Raw genomic sequence first — 23,200 nt, 5'->3', positions numbered from 1 at the left:
GCAGCTCAGTTCCACGTTCAAATTGAGTAATGATCGCTCGCCTGCCTTTGCCTCAAACAGTGTCATCTGCACTGAAACAAGGCTGTACAAGTGGGACCTGACCCTCAAGGGCTGCCAGGCACTCAGCAGGGCTCATGTCCTACCCTGCACCTCATGAACAGGGGTGTGGAATTGCTTAAGGCTTCAGTTCCACACTACATAGGTCCAGGAAATTAGACTTTTTTTTTTTTAAGGGAAAAGAACAAACTAGCTACAGCAGAGAGCTGCCTGAGAACCACCACACGCCACTCAACGAGAAAAAAAATTAAGCTGTATGCTGTCAGAGAGAAGCAAGCCATGACTTACGGGCACAGCTTTGCTATTAGAAAGTAATCATGAGATGGTTAAAAATCCATGAGAGTTACAATGCTTTGAATACATCTTAAATAGTGTTCTCCCACTCCAACGTCTTAACCCATCCTTTGTTTACCCAGCTAGAACACCATTGCCTATACTTTGCTCCGCTACAGTGGTTTGTAGCATAACATATTTTGATTTGCTATAAATGATTCCTTGGTTAACACATTATAGCTGATGGTATACAGCTAAAGGAAGAGCAAAGTCCTGCTAAATTGTTCTAGTGAGAATTGAGTATCAAATTGGAATTCATACATGTAATTGGTATTATTAAATTCCATCTCTACCTGGTAAAGAACTAATAATGTCTATAACAGCTCTCACAGATCTCTCATCACCACAGATAATTAAATAAAAATATTCTATTATATTAAGGGAAAAATGGCAGCAAGATATTCTGTTGAAAAGTTTCTCTAATAAAGTCTTCTATTAAATCCTTAGATCATTACTATTCAGATCACTGTATTATATGCATCCTTATTTTACTTTTTACACATGCATTTTTGCACCTCCTCATTGGTTACCTGATAAACGAACATGGTTGTATTCAGTGCTTTTATAGAGGAAGGGTAGAACAACTCCACTGAAAATATTTTGAAACACTATTCTAAGTGTGAATGTTTCTCTTTGTATAGAAAAAAAAAACAAACAACACACACACACTCCTCTTCCTCCAGTTTTAGCTAACATATCAAGGGAACTGGCTAGCACAAATAAGAATTTGATGGGTCTGAATGCTGGCAGCAGGGAGCTGCAGGCCACAGCCTCAGCACCGGCTGGGGACCACAAGCACAGCCAGGGCTTTTTTTTGTCCTCAGGCCATAAGGACATTTGTCAGCTATGTCTCTGGGCTGCAGGCAGCCAACAGAGTCTTCAAGACAGGGAACAGCTGAATGCACAGAAGGGCCAGGATGGGAGAATAAAACTCTCAAAGTCTTCTTGGCTAGCCTGTCCTGAGCTGCTCCAAGCACCAAGTGCCTCTGCTTCAGGAAGACGTATGTAGGGCTAAAAACCATAAGGGAAGGCTTCCCGTTTCTCATTCTCCTAGAATTATATTAACTCTGAAATTACTTTTACTATGATGATGCGATGGGAGAGGAAGAACTGTATTATAAAAATACAGAATAGACTGTATTACAGATGAGTTAATAATGCATACAGTGCCTGCAACATTCATACATCCATAGATTTACAATTCTGCTTCAAAATGAGGAACAAGGATAACATTAATTTTTATTACTGTGTGGAGGGAAAGAAATTACTTAGAGGATTTTTCTTCAATATTCTTTTGGCTTGCTGAAATCTGAATTACACCAAAATGGTGAATTTTAAAATCAAAATGCTTCGTGTGAAAGAGGTATTTTGAAGTATTGGACTTCTTCCAGCCACAGAGCAACTGAGAATATGTGCAAAAATTATACATCCTACTCTGAGTTCTCCTCAGAGTTTTATTGTCTTATTTGTAATAACTGGAAACTGCTATGAACAGCCCTGGGGGCACTAGCAACACACTTGCCAGGAATAAGCAGTAGCTGAAATAAACTTATTTCCCCCCCTCAAAGAAGCATACATGGGCTTTCCAGTAGTGGAAACAGGTCCTGAGATGTTGTGGAACACTTTAAGAGTTTGTCCTGGTGCTTCTGAATTCCCTTGTTATCATGACCGATATTTATTATATTACTATATTTTATTATATTATTTTATTTCTGTTTCTGTGAAGAACATGAATGAAAGCCTTAGAAATTACTCAGCTTTTTCCTGGCTAACTACAGCCATTTAAGGAAGAGTCCACACAGGCAGATATTCCATTCCCTTCAAAATTTCCTCAATAAAAAGACAGGACTCAGCAGGGAGAGAGTAAAATCATGGAACCACACTTTGTGCTCCTCCAGTCCTTCCTCCTTCACCATCTTCCTTCCTTTCCTCACCACCTTCTGCTTCCTTCATCATTTGCAAAGGCGATGCTCTGTCTCAGTGTATCCAGTGTGAGCAGGATAGGAAGCCTATGTGAAGAGCAGAAGGAGAGGGGCACCTTCCTGCCTCCAAGCCCATCTGCCTCAAACAGCTCTGGCTACACTGAGTCTTCGCCCGTGCCAACGTAAGGTGAAAACAACACCAGCGGGGACAATTTCAGGCCACTGAGCTAAGTTTTAATCATGTATCTCCAGCTAATGTCAGAAGAAATTACATGGCTAAATCCCTGCAAGCTGTTTTGAATATCCATCTCTGAAAGTTAATTTTACAGTGATCACCAGGGCAAAGAAATAGGACTGCCCACTGGCACATGCAGCAACAGCCTGGCAGGACAGGAAAAGACTAGTGGCTGAACAAACACGTCCCACTCTGTTATTTTCCCCCAAAGGATAGTGGCACTTCTGGCACACCGTACACTACTGTCACCCCCAGCTCATCGGAGCCTGCACACCGCACGTACTCCAGCCCTGCTCCCCTCCAGGGAAGGACAAGGGATCATTGCAAGGATTTCTGTGCAGTACTTACCTCCAAAACACTTGGGCAGCTCGCTGCCAGCCCCCATCACTACCTTTAATGGCAGTCTCTGACTTACTGAGCTAATTATCACTGACAGAAACATCACCGCATCCTTTAGTAGTCACAGGCAGGATCATTACAGCACCCCTGCTCCCTCCACCACCCAAAATGGCCCCAGTGGCTGGGTGAATTCCTAAGACACCTGTCTGGGGAGCACTGGGCACCCCTCTATTTCTGGGAAGAGCTCCTGAGTCCCCTGGTGGGTACAGCCTGCAGGCACTTATGGAGATAGGACATGAGTTGCCAGACTACCTTATAAATAATATTTCACTCCCTAGTAGTTCTAGGGATCTTTTTGCACTTAACTTTAGGAAATTGCACCTATCCATTTCTGAAACTGCCTGAGGTCACTCCTGTGCACCTGTCACCATCACTGCTAGGAGATGCTCTGATGTCCAGGAAGTTTTGAAAAAAAGGGGACAGTGAGCAGAGAGGTGAATAGAATCACTGTGATGAGGGCTGTCCAAGGCTTTGCATTTCAAAATGACCAAGTGTTACTAGTTTAAAATAAAGATTTCCCTGCCAAAGTCTGACATGCTACTAATATTGCAATAGAACCATAATATTAGTTAAGTCCTGCACATTTCCTGGAAGTACTGAGCACCCTGCCGTCTCACTCTACACCACCTACTGCCTACTTCATTCAACAGTTACAGGTTTATTGTCACCGTACGTGGGGAAGGCCTTGACACGCGATGAAAAAAGTGACCTGGGGAAACCAGGTCACTCACTTCTCCTTCAAGAGAACAAGGTCCATGAGATAATAGCATTTTCATCTTTGTATGTTTGTAGCTCACAATTCTCTATTCCACAAGCTGGTTTTTTTTTTTTTTTTTTTTAATTTACAGAATTCTATTTTAAAGGAGTGTTGGACAGACTCGGAGGAACCAGAACAAAGAAGCAGTTCCCAAAGTTCACTTGGGTATTTTATACCGGATATTACAGTTTTCTTTACCTTGTAAGCAATGATGACTGTCCCTAGAAATATTACCACCAAAGTGTGGCATATATTGACACAGCAGTAGATAACATGGACAGTGTTTTCAAGGAAAAGATTCATAAATCCAGTTTGTAATGGGCTTCATTACTACAAAAAAAAGCACCAATTATCTGCTGCCTTTTGAAGAAACAGCTTGCAGTGAGCCTTCTTTGCTATTAACTCCTAACTAAAATTACAACAGACTCCTTGAAAGGAGACAAATTCCTTTCCACCTTAATAACAAAGGAAAAAAGTATTATTCAAAATGTAAATATCAAACTGCATTGCTTTAAGGAAGTACAAAGATATTCAGAAGAAGGAGAAAGAAGATTGACCAAGTAGTTAATATTAATGAGAAATCAAAGAAATGCTAGAGTTGCCCTGAATGAATTAGCTTCCATTTGTAGAAGATATAATTAACAAAACACTAGGAACATGTGGAAAGAGTGGGATGCCTACTACATGTAGAAAGAGTGTGATGCCTACCACTAAAAAGCAACTATATCTTTCACTCACAGATAACGAATCCCCCCAGAATCTAATATCTTTAAAAAACATACACATTTCTTATGTGAACGGACAGCATGGGAGAATGTGAAGGATCTCCGGGTAAGCACAAAGGTCACAATTCTTTCCTCACTGACCACTAATTATAAGGTGCATCTATCTCTGCAAATTTCTCAACACTCCAAAGAGGAAAAAAAAAAATCAAACTCAACCATAAACATTTTTGAAAGGTTAAAAATGCTATGATTTCTTTCACAACTGTCATGTCAACAGCTGATAAAATGTGACTGCTAAAGTCTCTGCAGCACACCCTGGTGAAGTTTAAAAGCCATCTATCACTACCAGCCTCACTCCAAAGCTGAGGCTTTTGGCTGTGGATTACCTTACTTTGCAAAGAGTTTATTGCAGAAGAAAGGGCTTTCTGCTAAAGCTCCAGTTCTAGCAGTAGCTGAAGAATGAGCATAATTTTATACCATGCAAGTCAGCAACACCTGCACTTTTATATATTTAATATTTGAGTATTCACAAGATGGAATCACACACACACACAAAAAAGCAACAACCACAAGACAAATGTTTGTTTTCCTGTTCAAAACACACTAAAATCAAGGCCTTTTCCACTCATTCCTTTGTATCAACACCAGAGATGAAGTAAGTGGTTTTGCACATATGACAGAAGTGAATTTGGCTCTAGATATGAATTTTAAAATCTTCCTAAGGAGAAACAGTGACAGAGGAAATTGGAGCAGAGTTTTTCACACATTCGTAAACTGAGACAAAGGTGGTGAAGTGAACAATATTTGCTTTGCTGTTATTTATGCTGATTGGACCAAAAAGAAAACGGACAAATCCTTCAGAGATATTATCCCCCCTTCCCTCAACACACACTGCTGAAATCCTTTAATTAATTGTTCTCTTGGGTCAATATTAAGTTATGTTAATAAGCATCTGAGTTCACCCAGAACTGACAGCTGAATTTGTTTATTTGATCTGGCATTTTTATCTTGTAAACATGGCTTTTACCATAACTAAAAGCAGAACACTTTTTTTCCTTTCCTGAACTTATAGAAGGATTGCAGCCATGACTGTTAAAAGTTCTCATTGCTCTTGTTTTTAATCAGTGATAGAGTTCCCTTTACCAAAGAGATCTGGAAAAGACAAGAGCATTCTAGAAGTACTGGTGGATTTATTACTGGCTGAAACAAGCTGATTATCCATCATTAGGTCTAGAACTAAAAAACAGAATTTTGACTTTTTTTTTTTTAATTTGAGACATCACTTGTAGGACTGAACCCTTTTATTTCTTGTTGTGCCAGTTTTTCCTCACACTGCAGCCAGCACTTCTGTGTGGTATGAGGTGTGCTTAGCAGATGAAGATATTTTCTGGTAAGGCAGTGTGCATTTAGCTTGGCTTACTGTTAGTGTAAATTGGCCACATGAAATGTCATTTTAAGATGGAACTAATCCAATGAGCTGGAAGTCATAGGAAATCCGTTCATTGGAAGTACGATTTCCTGTTCTTTTTTTCATAGAAATTGTACCACAAACAGGACAGCCTTCACATTACACAGAATTAGCCCCCAGTAGCTACAACTCTGGTTTTCCAGTGCTCCCTAGCAAATAAGCTACAAAGGAGCATGAAGGTTAGGCAGGCATTAAAAAGTGTTTTAATGCTAGAAATGAACAGTCTTCCCAGGAGCAGTACATGCCTTAAATTCCCCAACCATTTCCAGTATGTTGGGTGTCACCAGCCTGGCAGTGTATTGCACAGCTGGCAGAATCCCAGAAAGCACTGAGCTTTTTAGTTATTCAAGTATTCTTTCAGCCTGAGGAAAGATCTTTTTAATGAGAGATGTCAGGTGCCAAAATCAGGTGATTACTGGTTATAAAACTATTAGCCTGGAAAAGTGTCCAGCCTTTGTGTCTCTCATTGCTAAATGACCCACTTTGAGTACATCATTCATCATTGTACGGAGATAGCTTTGTTACTAGAAACAAAGCTTAGACTTTTAATATCGTTAAGGATGAAGCCATCCCATAAAAGTAAAAGCATTTTAATTTGAGGTACTTGATGTGGCTTTTGCTTTTTCAAGGATTTCACACAGTGCATTGCAAAACCCTGTGTCTGGGGGGTGTTTTTCTATTAATATGCAATGACTTCTTAAGGGAGGAAATGGATCTCTCCTCTGATATATTAACATCCCTCTATATAGGACTGGAAAGACTTATCAGAGAGACCTTTTGCCAATATCATGAATTATTTAGTTGCACACATTTACAATTGTATTGTAATTGGTTTGCTTTTGCCAAGAGGAAGTTGTTTATCATTACTACCTCTGCATTAGCAGGAAAGTTTACAGCACTGAAGTGCTCTAAAGAAAGATGCTTCTGCTTTGAACTGTTTGTTTTCTGCTTTGATCTAATGGTTGTTTATGTTTTAAGAACTGGATGGTCCCGTCAACTTCTAGTATTTATTTCTGTAGGTACTATATAGAATTGTAACTAAGTATGCAAATTGTATTGTCCCACTGAATATTTGGTAGCATCCAGACAGATTTACACTTCCAATATGAAAGTCAAAGTCAGAGTCAATCAAGCGATTTTCTCTTGAGAAAATACTGCTTGTCCAAAGTAAATGGTTCAGATTCAAATCAGGTTAACTAATGAGCTCTGAGCATCTAGTAAGGGTCACAAGTGCAGGCAGTTCATACTATACGAGACTGAAAATAACCAATACCCAGGAAATGCATTGGATAAGGAGTCTTTTTCCTTAGGAGTTACCTTAGCTAGGTAGCTTATAGAGCAAGCTGAAAAACTGCCATTTTATATGCCTCAACATAAAAATGAAGACAGTCAATATAGTGAATATGTGCAGAAACTCTGAAGAATGAAAAACAAATACAAAGCCTGTGCAGATCCCTCAGTTTTCTTTTTTTCTACTTCACAATTAAAATTGTGGAGCGACTAGACAATTCAACATGTTGCTTCCTTGTATTCCAGAATGTTCATTCTCTTTTCACATCTAATATACTGAAGCATATGCACAATCACGCTGAGCAGAGTAATTGAAAATTAAACAGACAGAATTACTCACAACGGCAATATTTCAAATTCAAATAAGTCCCATAACAGCATATGGTATTTAGGACTCAGTCTAACAAAACATCTAGTAGCTGCTTAGATTGAAGCTGGTGCCTGGTTCTTTTTGTGCTGCTGGATCTGCACCTGTATTGTCTGGGACACAATTCAAACCTGCTAGTACATCAGGGACAGACCTGGCCAAACAGGTTTCACATCAATTTCCTTATTTTCTTGATGGATTCTAATATATCTTCAATATTGAAGAATTTTATTTTTTTTTTCCGTTTTACAGGAAAGCTGACAACTGGCAATTTCAAAACTTTTTTTTTTTAATTTCTAGAACAGAGTTTCCTCATACACAAACACCTGTTTATGCACTGATCAGGAAGCAGGAAGGTTACATCTTAAGAATAAGCAGCATAAATGTCACACCAATTTTGCTTTTTATTGCAGTGTATGATACCTCTTGGGCATTTCAGAGTACAAGAGCTACTGTCATCAGACAGTGTATCATCTCCAAATACCTGGGAGACAAAATAGGAGCAGTCTAATGCTAGATACCTGAAGTATACATAGAAGTTTGGAGCAGCGGGTACACTGCTGCCTGATCACTAATTTCAGTCTGGACACACAGTAACACAACAAGGATTACAAGTAACTCAACCATATTTCTAGATTCCTGGATTTCATGGGCACATGGGAACCAAACTTAAGGTTAATTACATTCTTCTTTAATGACAGGTAGCATTATTTATTTTTTTTTCTCTCCCCACATGTCATTTAATCTATTTGCGGGAAACTCTTTAACAGTAATGCTTCTTGGCTGGGAAACAATGAGATGTAGAGTAGAAAACTGATGCTCTTCATTACAGTAATTTCCAACCTGTCTGACAGCAATAGGAATTCAATTACAGTCCTCCAGTGGCAATAAGCTCCGTGCACTAGATCTTAATTGTTCAACCATTAGTTTGCAATTTGCATTTGTACTGTAGTGACAGCTGACTGTTTCCATCAGTAGTAGACATTTATATTCACTAAAAAACAAATATATCAGTAGATCTAGCTCAGCAAGGAAGCTTTCTATAGTGATAGAAAACAGGTTATTTACTTAAATTACTGCAATGATTTGCAGCTCTGGAGTCTAACATTAGCTTTGCTGGACTATTACAGATCAGAGGCACGACTATGCCATCTGAGAAGTAATGATATGTAGTGCCAGAATTGTTCTTGTTTTGACTCCCTTCATGCCTCCTAAATTAAAAATAAAACAAATGAAATTTTATATAAAAATTTTTCCAGTATAAACAGGTATAAATCTGAAAAGAAGGATACACTTCTGAAGCGTGCATGTTTTCAATTTACACATGCTTAAACACAAATAAGTGTATAGCTGTGAGGGTGTAAACAAACACTTTCATTTTTATTTTTTAATGTGTACAGGGATAGCCCACGTATGCAACTTAGGCACAGGAACGTGAAAAACATCTCCTAGCAGAAAACGTTCCTTAGGCAACTGATGTCAGTCCCTCTTTTTGCATAAGCTTGGAAATTTGTGTCTGGTTTTGTGTAATATTCCTCTACCATACTAAGATGTCCGAGCACTGCTTCATAAAGCAACAGACACAAAACAGGTGAAAGCAAAGAAAACCTGCACAGGGCAGGTTTGCAGTGCCCATTCTTTTAGGGCATCTACTTGCTGGCTCATTCTGGCAGATGGAGCCTATCTTCCTGCTGGTGTAAGGACACAGCAGCTCTCCCAGTAACATCAGCTATACTATAAAAACCACTCCTCTAAGAGAAATAGCCACTACACAAAGTTTTTGCAGTGCAGTGATGTTAGTAATGGGGTGGGCAATTCCTTCCCTGAGGAACTTACAAAAACAACTTGGCAGCCCAGTGTTTGAAGATGCAAGAGGGCTTAGCAAGTCATAGGAGGTGCAGCACCAGCGTTAAGGCCACCTACTTGCTAACAACCCATTACTGACCACAGCCAAATGAGGCAAATCTTTGCTGATGGCTGCAGTCAGAAGCCCTTTGTCTCAAGAGTACTTGGATGAGGCTGTGGCAGTGATGTATTAACTCAGTAGCCCATGGCCTTCACTTTCCCAAGTATATACTAACATCTATTTACAACCATTGTCACAAAGCAAGGTGTGAAAACATGGTTCTTCTACAAGGACGCGAAAGGAGATCAATCTTGGCCAGGTAGGAACTAGCACTATTGAAGAACTACATGAGTGTAAAGGGAATTTCATGACAGGGAAAGCAAAAGGTCAGCACTGAAATTCAGTAACTGAACAGCACAGGGGAATTAGGCAAAATACCTGCCCATACATCACCTTGAATTGACACCTTGCATCAATCTTCACCACTTTTTTTTTTTTTAAAAAAAAACATGTTATTAAGAGCTGTGGAAAGTAATGACAACATGATGTTGTGTCCTGCAGGCAGCTGCCTCACCCTGATGAATTACTGCTGCCTCTCACCACACAAACCACCTCAAGGCACAGAGAACAAGGGAAACATTTTTGAGGGAGGAAATATCAGTTTTCTTGCTCAGGCTAAAAATCCTTTTACTTTCATGCAAATAACAGCCTGAGACTAGCAGTCCTGGGACTTGACCAAGCACAAGCCTCTCAGCCTAAAGATGTAATGTAATTTACCAATTTCTAATGAATTCTGGGGGGTTTCTATACTAATGAGCCCAGGAGTGAGACTGTTTCTGAGAGTCCTTTGGAAGAAAGTTTCCATTTTTCCTTCCTACAGTTTTCCCTGTTGCAGACACTGTTTAGATTCTTAGTATTATTTGTCAGATGCATTCTCTGGCATCCTAGATCTAAATAGTAATTTGTTTGACAGATTTTATTTTGTGGAAAACACTGTACCTGCAAAAGCAGATAGAAAAGCACCAGAAAAATTTTTAGATGACTATTTTCCCTTGACTTTTCTCTATTGGGAAAATAAACATTTTCTGTTCAGTCTAAAACAACCTGCTTTAGTTAACTTTAGTTAACTAAGCTGAATCATGCCAGCTGAGTCTTGATGGGCATAGAACTGAGTTGCAGTGCCTCAGAAGTTTGAGAATTCAGATATTTCATGTGTATTTTGCTTCCAAAGGCCAGGAAACCCACAGCGCTATCCCAAAACTAATTTCTAAGGTCAAAGCCCTGATTTGCATTATGGGGTTACCCTTATCTTAATCTAATTTATTATTATTTCTTAGGTTGCATGGAATCAGTTAAATCAGCAGAAGCAAGCTGAATTAGTATCTGTGTTTTCAAGGAAACTTCTGTGGTGGACAAGAAGAGGTTCAGCACATAAATACCAAGCAGGATGTGGTCCAGATCCTGGGCAGTATGGAAGTAGGTCACTCACTGCTACACTGCCCAGAAGGAAAAAAACAGTCTACTGGGTACAGGATAAACAAACAGGCAGGCAGCTGTTTTAAGGCTGGGAATAATACTGGTAGAATATCCTTGACAGTACTAATTATATTATCACGTTCCTGTAAAACCTCCCCATACTTCCTTCCTTACAAAAACGGCAGAGATGTAAGACTTTATGACTGGAACAAGCATTGCAGATGAGCAACGAGGTACTGTATGAATACCATGCGAGAGCACTGCAAGAGAACAGTAATGGTGCTGTTTAGATCTACATAACTACTTCAAAAAGGGTAAATCTCTATCAACATGAGGTACGCAACTCCTCCAGAACATGTCAGATGTTATTGTCAGCTCTCAGCTGCCTGCTCTGAGCCTGATAATAGCAATTGGAGTTGTAATGAGTGTGCTGGCAGAAGCACTAAAGGCAATACCACCTAAAAATCAATGGAGCATGTACCCTTCAAGCCAGTCTAGTGAAGTAACATCAAGTGTTATCTCAGGTGTTATTACAGCTTTGTATGCAACATTTATTCATACTGATTTTTGTAAGACAAGCCTTTTAGGCACACACCCCACATGATTAATCAATGTTATTATTCAACATAAACACAAACAAACTGGTTGAATTTGTTTTATGTTCCTTAAAAAAAACTACTTATCTCCCTTCTGCTATGAAAGACAAGTAACAAAACTGAAGGTTACCATTTAAAACTACATAGAAAACTGATATCTGTATTTTCTCCTTTGCATAAACATAACTGTTTGACTATGCATCAAACATTTATTCCAGTGAGCTTTGACTGTAGAAGACACTACTATGATTCATCATGCATGTATGTTTACTAAATTTTATAAATAGGGGAAAATAGGCTGTAAATGCTGCTTTATGTTTTAAATCACTGTTTTCTCTAGCAAAAAACATCTCTGGAGTAGTAGTGCTAGAAATTGAGATGAAAGTTAAATAGGCATGCGCTTTCCCTTTATACAGCAAGTTTACACTGATGGGATAGTAAATCTTTTAATATGGGTCCAATAAAGAATAAGAAGCTTCAAACTGCACAATCAGGCAGATTCAGTCTTGCCCTGAGCCAAGCCCCACTATGCAGAACAAGGCTCAGTCTCTCATGGTCTGCCCTTTCCCAGACTGTCAAGAACAAGAAAATACCACCTAGGCTTTGTTTTATTTAAATGAAAGTGAATTCAACAGTAAAAATATTTTTTTTAATGTGAATTCTGCTTCAGCTGCTGCATTGCAATGCCAAAGTGAGGCACTGCTTGCCACAGCAGCTGAGGTTTTGCTCCAGGCACAGCACCTACCCAGAGTGGAGGCTGCAGAAGGATCGACAGGCAGCTGCCTGCTTCTTCCAGGCAGCTTGCCAGTCCATCAGGGCTATGCTAATGCAGGAGCAGACAGCACCAGCATGCAAGAAAACGCTCATGTTGGAGGCTTTTTCCTCCTCTTTATAAATATGCATGTGGACAAATCCCCAGACCATCAGTGTGAACTCAGGGAGTTCAGAGGGAGAATGTCGGGATATTTCTGCATCCGGGTTGTTTCTCTTTTTCTTTGGTTTTTGCTGAAAGAACAGAATGCACATCTGGATCAAAGTGATTGTTTGGGTCTTTTTGGCATGCTGGCGACATACCTAAGAGGACTAAATCTTTATATTCACTTTAAAAATAGTTTATACTTGCATTAATACTGCAGAAATCTGATTAAATTGCAATATATTTTTCACTAGTTTAGTTCTAAAGATTTTCAGAAATAAAGCAAAAAAACACCCTCTTTCTAGACCTCAGATTTCTGCTGTCAGTGTGTATGTTCACATTCCTGAACAATATCCAGAAATTCCTGTTCTCCTGGAATAGATGTTAAAATAAGCAGACATGTAAGGTAAGGTTAGCATCCCTAGAGGAAAAAAAAGGAAGCTTGGGTTGCCTTTAAGTATCTATTTCTATGAAAAGATTAATGCTTCAGAACTATGAAAGTTTCATCTTTGCATCTTTTTCCCACACCTAACTTCAGAATAAAGAAGCCAAGCTTCCCAACAGCTTTGGCACTAGATCATCTCATCAACAAGAGATGGACAAACTAGAGGTAGTTCAGAGAAGAGCAGTAAAAATTGAGACAGAGTGTGACTGGCTTATTAGAAAAGATTAAAAGAGCTAAATCTGTGTAGCTTGGTTCTGTGGCAGTGTCAGGGGAGCACAGATTAACTATGAAGTTTTTTAGGGCATAAAAATGAAAAATGGGGATTTAGATTGTAAAAAAAAGGATGTGTATAACTAGAACAAGTGAAAAGCAAAAATAAAGGAACTTAAGGTGTTGCTCTCAGTTCAGAGTTTAGACTCAAACCTTCTTTTGTACAATCAGGATATACTTAATAGTTAAAGCATAGTATACAGTTGATGAATTTGGCCTTCAAGAAAGCTACAATGAAGATTTATTTTAACACTGCATAAAAAAGTCTTTATATTACTTGGTAAAATCATAGCTGAACATATAAACATAGATCAACATAGATCTCTTCCATGCAAAGAAGACTGCCATGTGTGTCATTAGGCATCCTACCTAAGGCAGGTTCTGGTTCCCTGACAGTCCTGAGATTTTACCTCTCAGATGAGTTTTAGCATAGTGCCCTCCTGTCTACTTTTTATTCAGCAGTTCAAGGTGAGCATCAAAGTAGTCATAACTGGCTCCATTCCATACATTTCTTGTTCAATTTACAAAGGTTTGGATCAAAGCCTTTTCAAACAAAAAGGAAAAGCTTCCATCACTTAGTGAGTTTGAGTTAGGCTATAAGGCTATTTCTCATGAGCTAAATGAGCAACGTAAAGGTGACAGATTGAGTAATTCACTGGTCTGGATTTTTTCCTGGAGGTCAGGACCCTGTGGCACAGTAAGAATCTCAGTCTATGCCAACTTCACTTTTAACATTAAAGTCTCAGACAAATGATCCTGAAACGATTACAAGAAGGCAGCCTTCAGAAAATATCTCAAACTCACAGCAAGCCTGCATCATCAAATATTCATTTTTAGTGTCTGTTCTATTTAAGTACATAACCATCAGTTTATGGGTCTTTTCCACAGAAAGGTTGCTTACTTTGCTTTTCCATTTAAAAACTGAGACCATTTATTGAGCTTTTAGCAGACTTCTGGCATTAAAATAGCGAAGCATATATCATATATCATAAAATGTGTGATCAAAGGAGACTAGCTCCTACTAAAGTTTCTTTTCTTCTCATCTTCCCTCCTCAGGCAAAAACCTGCATGAATAGATAAGTTAGTCTCATGAGATGGATGAAACTTTGATAACAGAGCTAATGCTATACTGATACTCATTCAGGTTTTTCAAAATCCTTTCATGCGGTGTGATTAAAGAAAACAAGACCTTACTTTATTCCAATATTCATGTATTTTTTGCTAACAAAATAAAGGCAAGATTGTATCCTGTGTGTTTTTTTGAAGTGCGAGAAAAGCATCATTATCAACTCCTGTAATGTTTAACAAGGGAAAAAAGTAGAGGTGGGAAATGGTCTTGTTTTGGATGGTGTACACAGATAAGCTAGTAAAATACAGCAAGGCAGCCCAGGATAGTCTCTTTAATGTATTTTAATATGCAGCCAAATAAAACCCACAATGAAAATGTGTTCATAAAGCTTCTGATGCACTCAATTAACACAAGTGGCCAAGGTGGCCTTATTGTAGTCTGCTGAGGAATAGGAAGATAAACATTTTAGGTATTTGTTTGTTTCCTTGTGATTTTAAGAGACCTAAAAACTAGTCCAGAAACTGTAATGACTTATTTTGCAAAGCAGCTAGAAGATTTAGCGTTCTTTTAAAGATTGAGACACAAGGGACAAGACCATTGGACTTAAAATCCCTGCCAGCAGCTTTAATGAATAAATAAATACATGCCTTTTTGCTGTTACCATACCAACGTGAGCCAAGGATAATTTTTTTTCCTACATATGGACATGCAGAAAAAACCATTTACTTAAAATAATTACATTAGCTTTCTACTAGCTGGGAGGAAATACCTCTATTTGTCTCATGAGTTGTACAACGTTTGTCTTGAAGGAAAGCCAGAAAGTTGTTTTATATTTAAGGAAATTTTCTATAGAGGCAAACTGGAGAAGGATAGTGGGTGGGTGGGTGTCAAGGCAAGGAATTGCCACACAAATCCTGCACAGTGGGCTCTCCACTGTCTCATGCCCAGTATCCAAACTGCCACCACTGCCCAAAGCAGCTCCAAAGCCAAATTAACAGATAAACTAGAAGGTAAAAATAACACAAACAGCCAAATGCAACAGACACCAAATTCTGCCGTTATCATAGGAAAAGTTCAATAAACCCACACCACTAATTTCAATATTCTCAGGGCTGGTACAGTTATAGTCATCTGTTTAAACTGCTGGGAGGTGACTTCAAGAAATGTATTTCACTGCAATTAATACATGCACACACAAATATGTACATATACTCACAAGGTATTCATATGCATGTACATACATATTTATCAACTAGACTACCATAGATAGTGTTTCCTTGAACAGAACAGTCTTCGTCTCTCTGCATACTACAAGCCCTGCCAGTGCACTGTGAACCACTGGGAGAGAGCACATCTCTGCTGATGTTTTCAATAGCTTTCTGGCTCAGCAGGTTTAATCTTTGAAGTCTTATCTATATTATTTCAATATTCTTTCCTGTACATCACCAGGCAGGTAGCAAAGCCTTCTGCTACCTCAAGCTTCTTATAGTGACTGACCTGCCTCTTGATACAAGCTTAAAAAACAAACAAACAACCCTATCTCCAGTCCAGTATTTCAAACCCTGGTCAGATGTGGAAGTATGAGAGTTCTTACAAGGAAGAAAAGGAAGAGAAGTACAGCTTGGGGTAGTATTTTGGAAAAGAAAGTTTTTTCTTTAAGGCTCAAATTAACTGACTGCAAGGAGAGCTATCCTTTGTAAGAGGATTTTCACTAATTATATAAAGTATCATGTAAAAAATGTTCAGAAAATAATAGATTTGAAAGCCTGAAGGTTAATATGCACACTGATTCTAAACTTCTCACTACCCTGAATTCCCTCAGAAAAATGCAGTCAGGATGCCTAGTAAAGACAAAACATGGTTATTTTATGGAAATGATTACTTGGCAACGAATTACTTAGAGTTCCCTTCCACACTCGTGTAAATCACTAGTGAAGTAAATAGCAAAATCAATAACCAGGAAACCTGGTCTCATTTTTGTAATTAAGGAAACAGACAGAATCCATACATAATTGGTTCCTAGCAATCAGAGGGGTAATTGCAGTCTGCCTGCCTTATTGCTCCTGTGAGCTCATTCCTATGCAGGTGCAAAAGAATGCCTCTCTCTCTCTCTGTATATATATATATATATATATTCATTTTAACCTGCTGTTATAGGGATTCTGCAAAATACCTTATATTCATATACACAGTTTACAGACTCATGCATTTTTCAGCTCACTGAACTCACATTAACTACTGAAGTTGGGAATACACTTCTTTTAAGCAGAGTATTGTTTAGTAGAAATTTATCTTGGACAGATTGATACAATCAGGTCCCCCAGTGGAAACCAGGCAGCGCACATGTTACGCTGGTGGCAAAGTCTGGCTGCATGTGATTTTATAGCTCTGTGTAACAGAGACGTCTATGAGAAGAAAATGCATCCCTGAGGGAACGTACAGGGTCAAAAGGAGATGTGATAAAAGCATGCTCTTTTTAGAGCAGGCTGAGAAAAGACATTTTTGCCACAGTGTCGAAGGAAAAAATAGTTTCCCTTTTCCAGCGGGTGTTCAGGATCCAAGTACAGAGATAGGCTTGACTGCATCAACTCCACTGGCACCCTCAAGCCCCATGAGGAAACAAGCAAAATCAGTTTAAATAACCCACTGAAGACAGTTCCATAGTGTTTCAAAAAAATCTCAAATACTGAACAATCAATGATAAATCAAAATCTCAGATATTAGCAACATGAAACCTCCTGAAATCTTATAAAGTGTTCAAAAATCAGCTTCACAGATGTGCTTAGCTTGTGCTCCTACACACCTCAAAAAAGACTGTTACATGTTTTGATAAAGTCAAATTAAAACATGCAATAAAAACAGAATTTCTCTGCAAAAGCATCCTGCCTTCTCCAAGATTGTACTTTGGGGAATCAATAAGTTCTCGTACACAAAGTTCTAAGTATTTGACAAGCATCACCTATAGCATATACATTCTTGGATGACCATTCTGCTCTTCTCACAATGAAGTATTTTTCTCCCTTCTCAGTCTACAGAGAAGGGAGACAATTTATTGAAATATTGATCCTACTTAATGAGAGTTTTGCTATCTGGCCTTGCTGAAGTCAATCCTTCCCTACAACTTTAAAATTAAAAATGCATTAAGGTTATACAGAGCTGATTTTCCTAATGGCTCCTTCCCACAGTCAAGGCTTGTGGAATAACTCTCATGTTGTTGCAGCGATCCACTCCTTACCACAGAAAAACCAAGGTAACTTGCAAACTTGTACGCGATTCTTCTGAGGCACAGTTGAGCACCAGTGTAGCTTGGGGAGGCATCATGGATGTTTCTCCACCTCCTCCCTTTTTTGCTTTGTCTTCAAGTCATAAGCGAGTAATTATATAGTTCCCACAGAAATAAAAGCTCCTCGGAGAGTGTTTTTTAATGATGGCAAAGGGGTGGTGATGGGGAGAAATGAATACAAAAGTGCTCAGCTGTTTTCCCCACATGGTTGTCACTGCAGGTTTATTGCTTAAAGTAGAAATAAAAGGTACAGTGGAGAACACGTTGTATTATAACAAAAAAGCCAAATCCCACCTTCAGTACTGCATCAAGCCACATTACTCTGAGGCCACATAATGCCAGCCTAATGGGATCTCCAACTGCTGGACCAAATCTACATGAAGAATTCTTATGCCCAGGCTGGATCTAAAACCCAGGAAAACCTACAAATCAAAGCAGAGCCAGTGTCCTTGTGGAACAGTGGAAAACAAGCAAGTGTTTTTAGGATGGAGTCCAGAATCTATTGCTGTTTCAGTCTTGTTTTGAAAAGTGTTCCACTTTATACAGTTTAAACCAAGCTACAGATACATAATGCAACCATAAAACTAACTTTTAAGACAGAAACAAGATTCTAACAAGAAAAATGTTTTATTAAATTGTCCAGTCCTGCCCTTACAGCTAAAATCCACCAGATGGCTCAGTGAATGGGAGACTTGCTTCACAAAAAAAAAAATAAAATCAAGATTTCAGCCTCACAACATTAAAATATTTATTCCCCAGGAAGATAGGAAAGCAAAGCCACATGAAAAAACACAGCCTTGCATAACCAAAGCCCAAACATATCTGCTTACCACTGGCACTCTGGTAAGAAGAGCACATAACAAAACACAGTTGTGCAAAATTCTGTCCTTGCTCCCATAACTTCCCATTCTGAAGCTGTTTACACAGAACCTCAGAAATTGTTTCCTAAAAGACTTATAACTAAACAAAATATGCAAGCAATTGCATGATTTCTCTAGTAGTTTGATAAGAATTTTGGTTTGAAAAACTGGTAAAGAAACTCCTGTACCTTAAACATGGAAGTTTTCATTTAAAAGCAGGAACACTTCATAAAAAAATAGCAGCATTTTCCATATGCAAGCAATAAAAAACACTTGAATTCAATACTTACGAATATTACTTTATGGTGGTTGTGAGCAGTTTTGAAGAGCATGGTTTTGAATCTCAGCAATAAACCAAAGCCCATAGTGTGAAAGGAAAACAGAATGCACTATTGTAAAGGAATAAACCACAGAATGGACAGAATGAGAGATGGATATGCAGAAGGTATTAGGTCGTAGCTTTTGGATAGTAAGTAACCTGCCTCACTTGGCTGTAAGGAATTAAACAGAACAAACGCTAACTGGGGGAAAAGGGGAACAATACATTACGAGTTATGATATAGTTCACGTGGACTTGCATTCATTGTGCTTGATGGACACAAAATCATGATCTTCAATAATAGCACAGCTGTAGGGAAACCTATAATATCCACATGGAGAAGGGCAATGCTTAGGGGTCCTAAAAATGGTACTGAATGGGGAAACAAAGATGTGAAAACAAATTAGAAAATTCATTGATACAGTATCCACCTTGTACTAACAGCCTGTCCTGGTGATAAAAAAAGAAGTGGCAGCTGTGCCCCTTAAAGTTGTTTTGCATAAAAAAACAAAAACACCCTGCACCAGTAGTGAATAGGGGACATTCCTCAATCTATGCTTCCTATAGCCTTTAATTAATCTTGTCCTATCCAGAAAAGTTTACAGTGTTTCTGGAAAAATATACATCAAGGATGGCATTAAAACCTTACACTGAGCTGTAAGAGCCCTGTTAACTTCACAAAGGCAAATTTTGCTCATATTTTATCTTTTCTAGCCATAGACAAGCCCTTGTACTTATAATGAATGAGTGTTTTTGTTCAAAGTGTACTTTATTGATTAGCCACTTTATTCAAGAGCATCATCAGAAACTCATCTACTTATTAATTTCAGCTTTATAGGTTATCTTAACACTCTCCCCTAGACACTAGTTCTTCCTCAGGCATATCTGTCATTTCTGTCAAGAGTGCCTCCAATTAACTGGTGAGAGAAGCTAGGAAGCACTTACTCTGGAAAAGTGACTTTGGCATGGATTTATGAATTACAGTAGATATATATAAAATAATGAACAGCAAACCAGAGGTAAATTGGTGCTCCTTGCATCAGGTTATGGGAATATGGACACAGTCTACAAGAAATGAAATGCATGCAGCACAAAGAAAATATTAGAAAGAAATAGTACATTACATGGTGCAAAACTAGACTGAGGTTCTTGCACACAGTGAGGGCAGAAGTTTAGAAAGATTAAAAGCATTAGGCAATGTCAACTAAGCAGAGAAAAAGTATCAGAGTTCATTGGTTCTGGAAACATAATGAGGAGAACGAACAGCTTATTAGAGCAAACTTTGTATTACAGCATGCACTCAGGGCCACACAGAGATTTGTTCAAATATCATCCCCACTGAGCACACAGCCAGGTCAATATGAGTACACTCTGGAGCATTTACTGCAGTTCATAAGACTGAAGTCAAGTTCAAGACCTGGCCACAAGCTGAGGTTCAATGCCCATCTCAGTATGCAAACTCCTGCAGATGTAAGGCAGAGACACAAAACTAGAAGACCAGGGAGACACCCTGAGCATGCACAACATTATCTTGAGGATTCAGGACCAGTCTCTCTCTTCCCCTTTGCTGCTGACAGTCCCAATGGTCCCCAGAGCAGCACAGACCCAGTGAACCCCAGAACAGCAAGAGCAGAAAGATAAGCAGCGCAGTGAGAGTAGCCTTCTCTCCTGTACTCAAAATACACAGATGAATATAAAGACCTATTGGATTATTTATTTATTTTTAATATTTTTTAATATCCCACTGGAGGTCAAAGCTTTTTTTTTTTTTGCATAGAAGGACACCAAAAAAAAAAAACCACCAATGCTTAAGATGTCACTGCTGTAAGGATTAAGTTACGGCAGCATACAAAGGTGGCCCTCTAAAACACTTGATAGATGAAGAAACTTAAGACAGCTGACAGCTGGATAACAATCTTTTTCTTGTGCAGTATCACTGCATTATCACCCTCTGCTTTGTGAAGTAGCTTTTAAGACTGGTTATATATTGCAGATGTTTTAATGTTTCTCAGGCTGTTAACCCTCTCAGTTACTTACTCATCTGAGCATGAACAAGGAGTAAACTGCTTTGAGAATTCAATAAATTTATAACTGATTATGAATAGTACCACCACTGAATCTCGGAAGTTAATAAAAAAGGAAAGTAAAAAATACCTCTTGTGAGGCTTCTTTTATAGGAGCCTTTTAACATAGACAAATATAGGAGAATTATTCCTGACTTTATTTTATAATATAACAATTAATGTAGTATATAATAATTATATAATAATTTATATATTATTTTATCACTAATACTGGCTCCAGCAGCTCTGATTTGCTCCCTGCACCTAAGGAAAACAGCAAAGGACTGTGAGGCACCTTCTAGGCCCTCAAGTCCAAGTCCTAGCCACAGCAGGCAACTCATGTTACTACTTCTATAAAGTAAGCTTACATTAACATTTCTGTTGGGAGCTTTGTTTCAGGACATCATCCCTCAAAACCTTTTCCTTCTTTAGAAACCCAGAGTGGCACTTAACCAATTGAAAAGATCTGTGCTCCATTGAGAGGATGGAGACTCTTTTGACCACCCAGAAATTCAGTAGCCTACACCCTGCATCTTCAAGTTAAAGATAATTTTGCATTTGAGCCATCAAACCTCTTCCCGTTCATCAGCAGCTTACCATTTTCTTCTTTAACATCACACTTTGCTTCTTTGAAGTTATGTTTTAAGAAAATACAATACAGCAAAAGCCTGAAACTAAACTAACTTCAAATTCCTTCATTCATTCCCAGGAAAATAAGAAAAAAAAACACTAACAACCCCAACCTTTGAGACAGAATAAGCCTAGCAATCATGCACCTGGTAAGCCTGCTTCTTTTATCACTAACCCAAATTACTTGTTACAATTAAATACGCACTTCTACTTTTGTCATACACAAGTTCTTATTAGCCGTTTTTAAACAACACTTGCACTTCCAAACACCAAGCAAATAAGTAAAACATTCAAGCTATTTTTCTTTCCCGTGAAAAATATTCCTGCGCTCCCCTTAGCGCTTGCAGTAGTCCAGGAGCATTTAAGGTCTACAACGTACAGTACTTAAGCACCTATGCGAACCAACAGAGCCTAAAAAACTTTGCGTTTAATTCATTGAAGATTTGTCATGTTACAGCATCATATAAGTTACTGTTCTCCCACAACATTTTAAGTCAAGACTGGTAAGGACTTTGACTAACAGAAACACTCACCCAGCCATTGCTTCCTAACATGAGATGACCCCAGGCCACTACTTCAAAAGAGGAATGCTTTTCTCCAAAGCAAGACCTCTGCAAAGGTCAAAATACCTTTAAACTAAACTCGGATGTTATTACAACATAAATCATGATAATTCACTTCTAAAGCAGGAATAAGAAAATCAAACTATATCAGAGGAGAAAGAAAAGAAGAAGGACTCCCAGCCAGCACTGGGCTGCTTACCTGCTCCGTGACATGGCAGTGCCTCCATGCTCAGGGCAGCACTAAGCACTCACAGAAGCTTCAGCTCCCTCGTGCATCACCCCAAAACAGTCCCTACCCCAGGAGGCCCTTTAAAAGCAATAGCACACAGCTGGCAAGAGGCAGAAGAAGTACCCACAAGTCCCAATTGGGACAGCTGCCTTTATCAAAGTTAGTCATCGGTGACTTCTCTGCAGCTGAATGACACTTTATGGGCTTGAAGAAGGTTAAAAAATACCTCAGAAACTTTTACTGAAACAATGTCTTGGCAGTTCCCATGTTCTATGTAAGGTGTACGTGTACATCTTAATCTGCTCAAGCTGAGACTTCAAAGAGCTTGTCAAGCAGAGGGAAATGGCAATATAGATATTCTGAAAAAGAAATCAGCTCTTTTGAAAAAACCCAAATCATTGTGCATCAGGTAATTGAGTCTCCCCATTCCTGAGGAGTGAAGCTGCAATGTGTTTAAGGAACACAAGAGCATCCATGGCATGGTTTTGAGAGCTTAATTTAGAAACCTACTAATCTGGGAAAACGCTGGCACTTTGAAGGAAAATATACAATAAATGTTACAGTATGTGAGTTTATAGTGAAAATTGCATAATTTAACTTTAATGAAAGCTTTATTGCACAACATGCAATATAGCAGTGTGCTACAATATTGCAAATGGCTATTCCAGAAATTCAATGCTACACGCTGTTCCTATTGTGTCTTAAAGCTGATAAAAATCCTAATGGCAAGTCCTTCTAATTTTTCATTTGTTAGCGGGAAGAGGGCCCCAGGGCAGGAAAAGCTGTTTGAAGGCTGGCACGTGAGTCAAAGGCATTCTCCAAGCTGCAGCATGCTGTTCAGTAGCTGCAGCTGGCAGGTAACCAAGTCCTGACATGCTTTAAGTAACCAATGTAGCTGTAAAAAAGAAAATGATAGCTGAAAATTAGACCAGACATTCTGCTTCATGGCCTCAATCAACAAATCATTTAAAGACATATTTAAATCCCAATCTTTAATCTTTTAATTAAGCATGTTCTTAAGTGTTTTGTTGTCGAATACATGCCACCTGACTTTATCCCTGTAATTAAAAATCTGCTCTAAA

At 38.7% G+C, this 23,200-nt stretch overlaps 1 long non-coding RNA gene across 1 annotated transcript in view; it reads right to left on the bottom strand.

Annotated features, from left to right (window-relative positions):
* LOC308177555 overlaps positions 1–22,224 on the bottom strand; it is an 87,645-nt gene extending 65,421 nt beyond the window's left edge. The window contains exon 1 of the long non-coding RNA XR_013939253.1: positions 22,089–22,224. This is a non-coding gene — a long non-coding RNA (uncharacterized lncRNA). The remainder of the gene's footprint in view (positions 1–22,088) is intronic.
* Positions 22,225–23,200: the final 976 nt, after the last annotated feature.

The sequence above is a fragment of the Anser brachyrhynchus genome (assembly GCF_964034855.1).
Source record: "Anser brachyrhynchus genome assembly, chromosome: 14".
Lineage (NCBI taxonomy): Eukaryota > Metazoa > Chordata > Aves > Anseriformes > Anatidae > Anser > Anser brachyrhynchus.
This window is presented reverse-complemented; position numbering and strand designations above follow the sequence as displayed.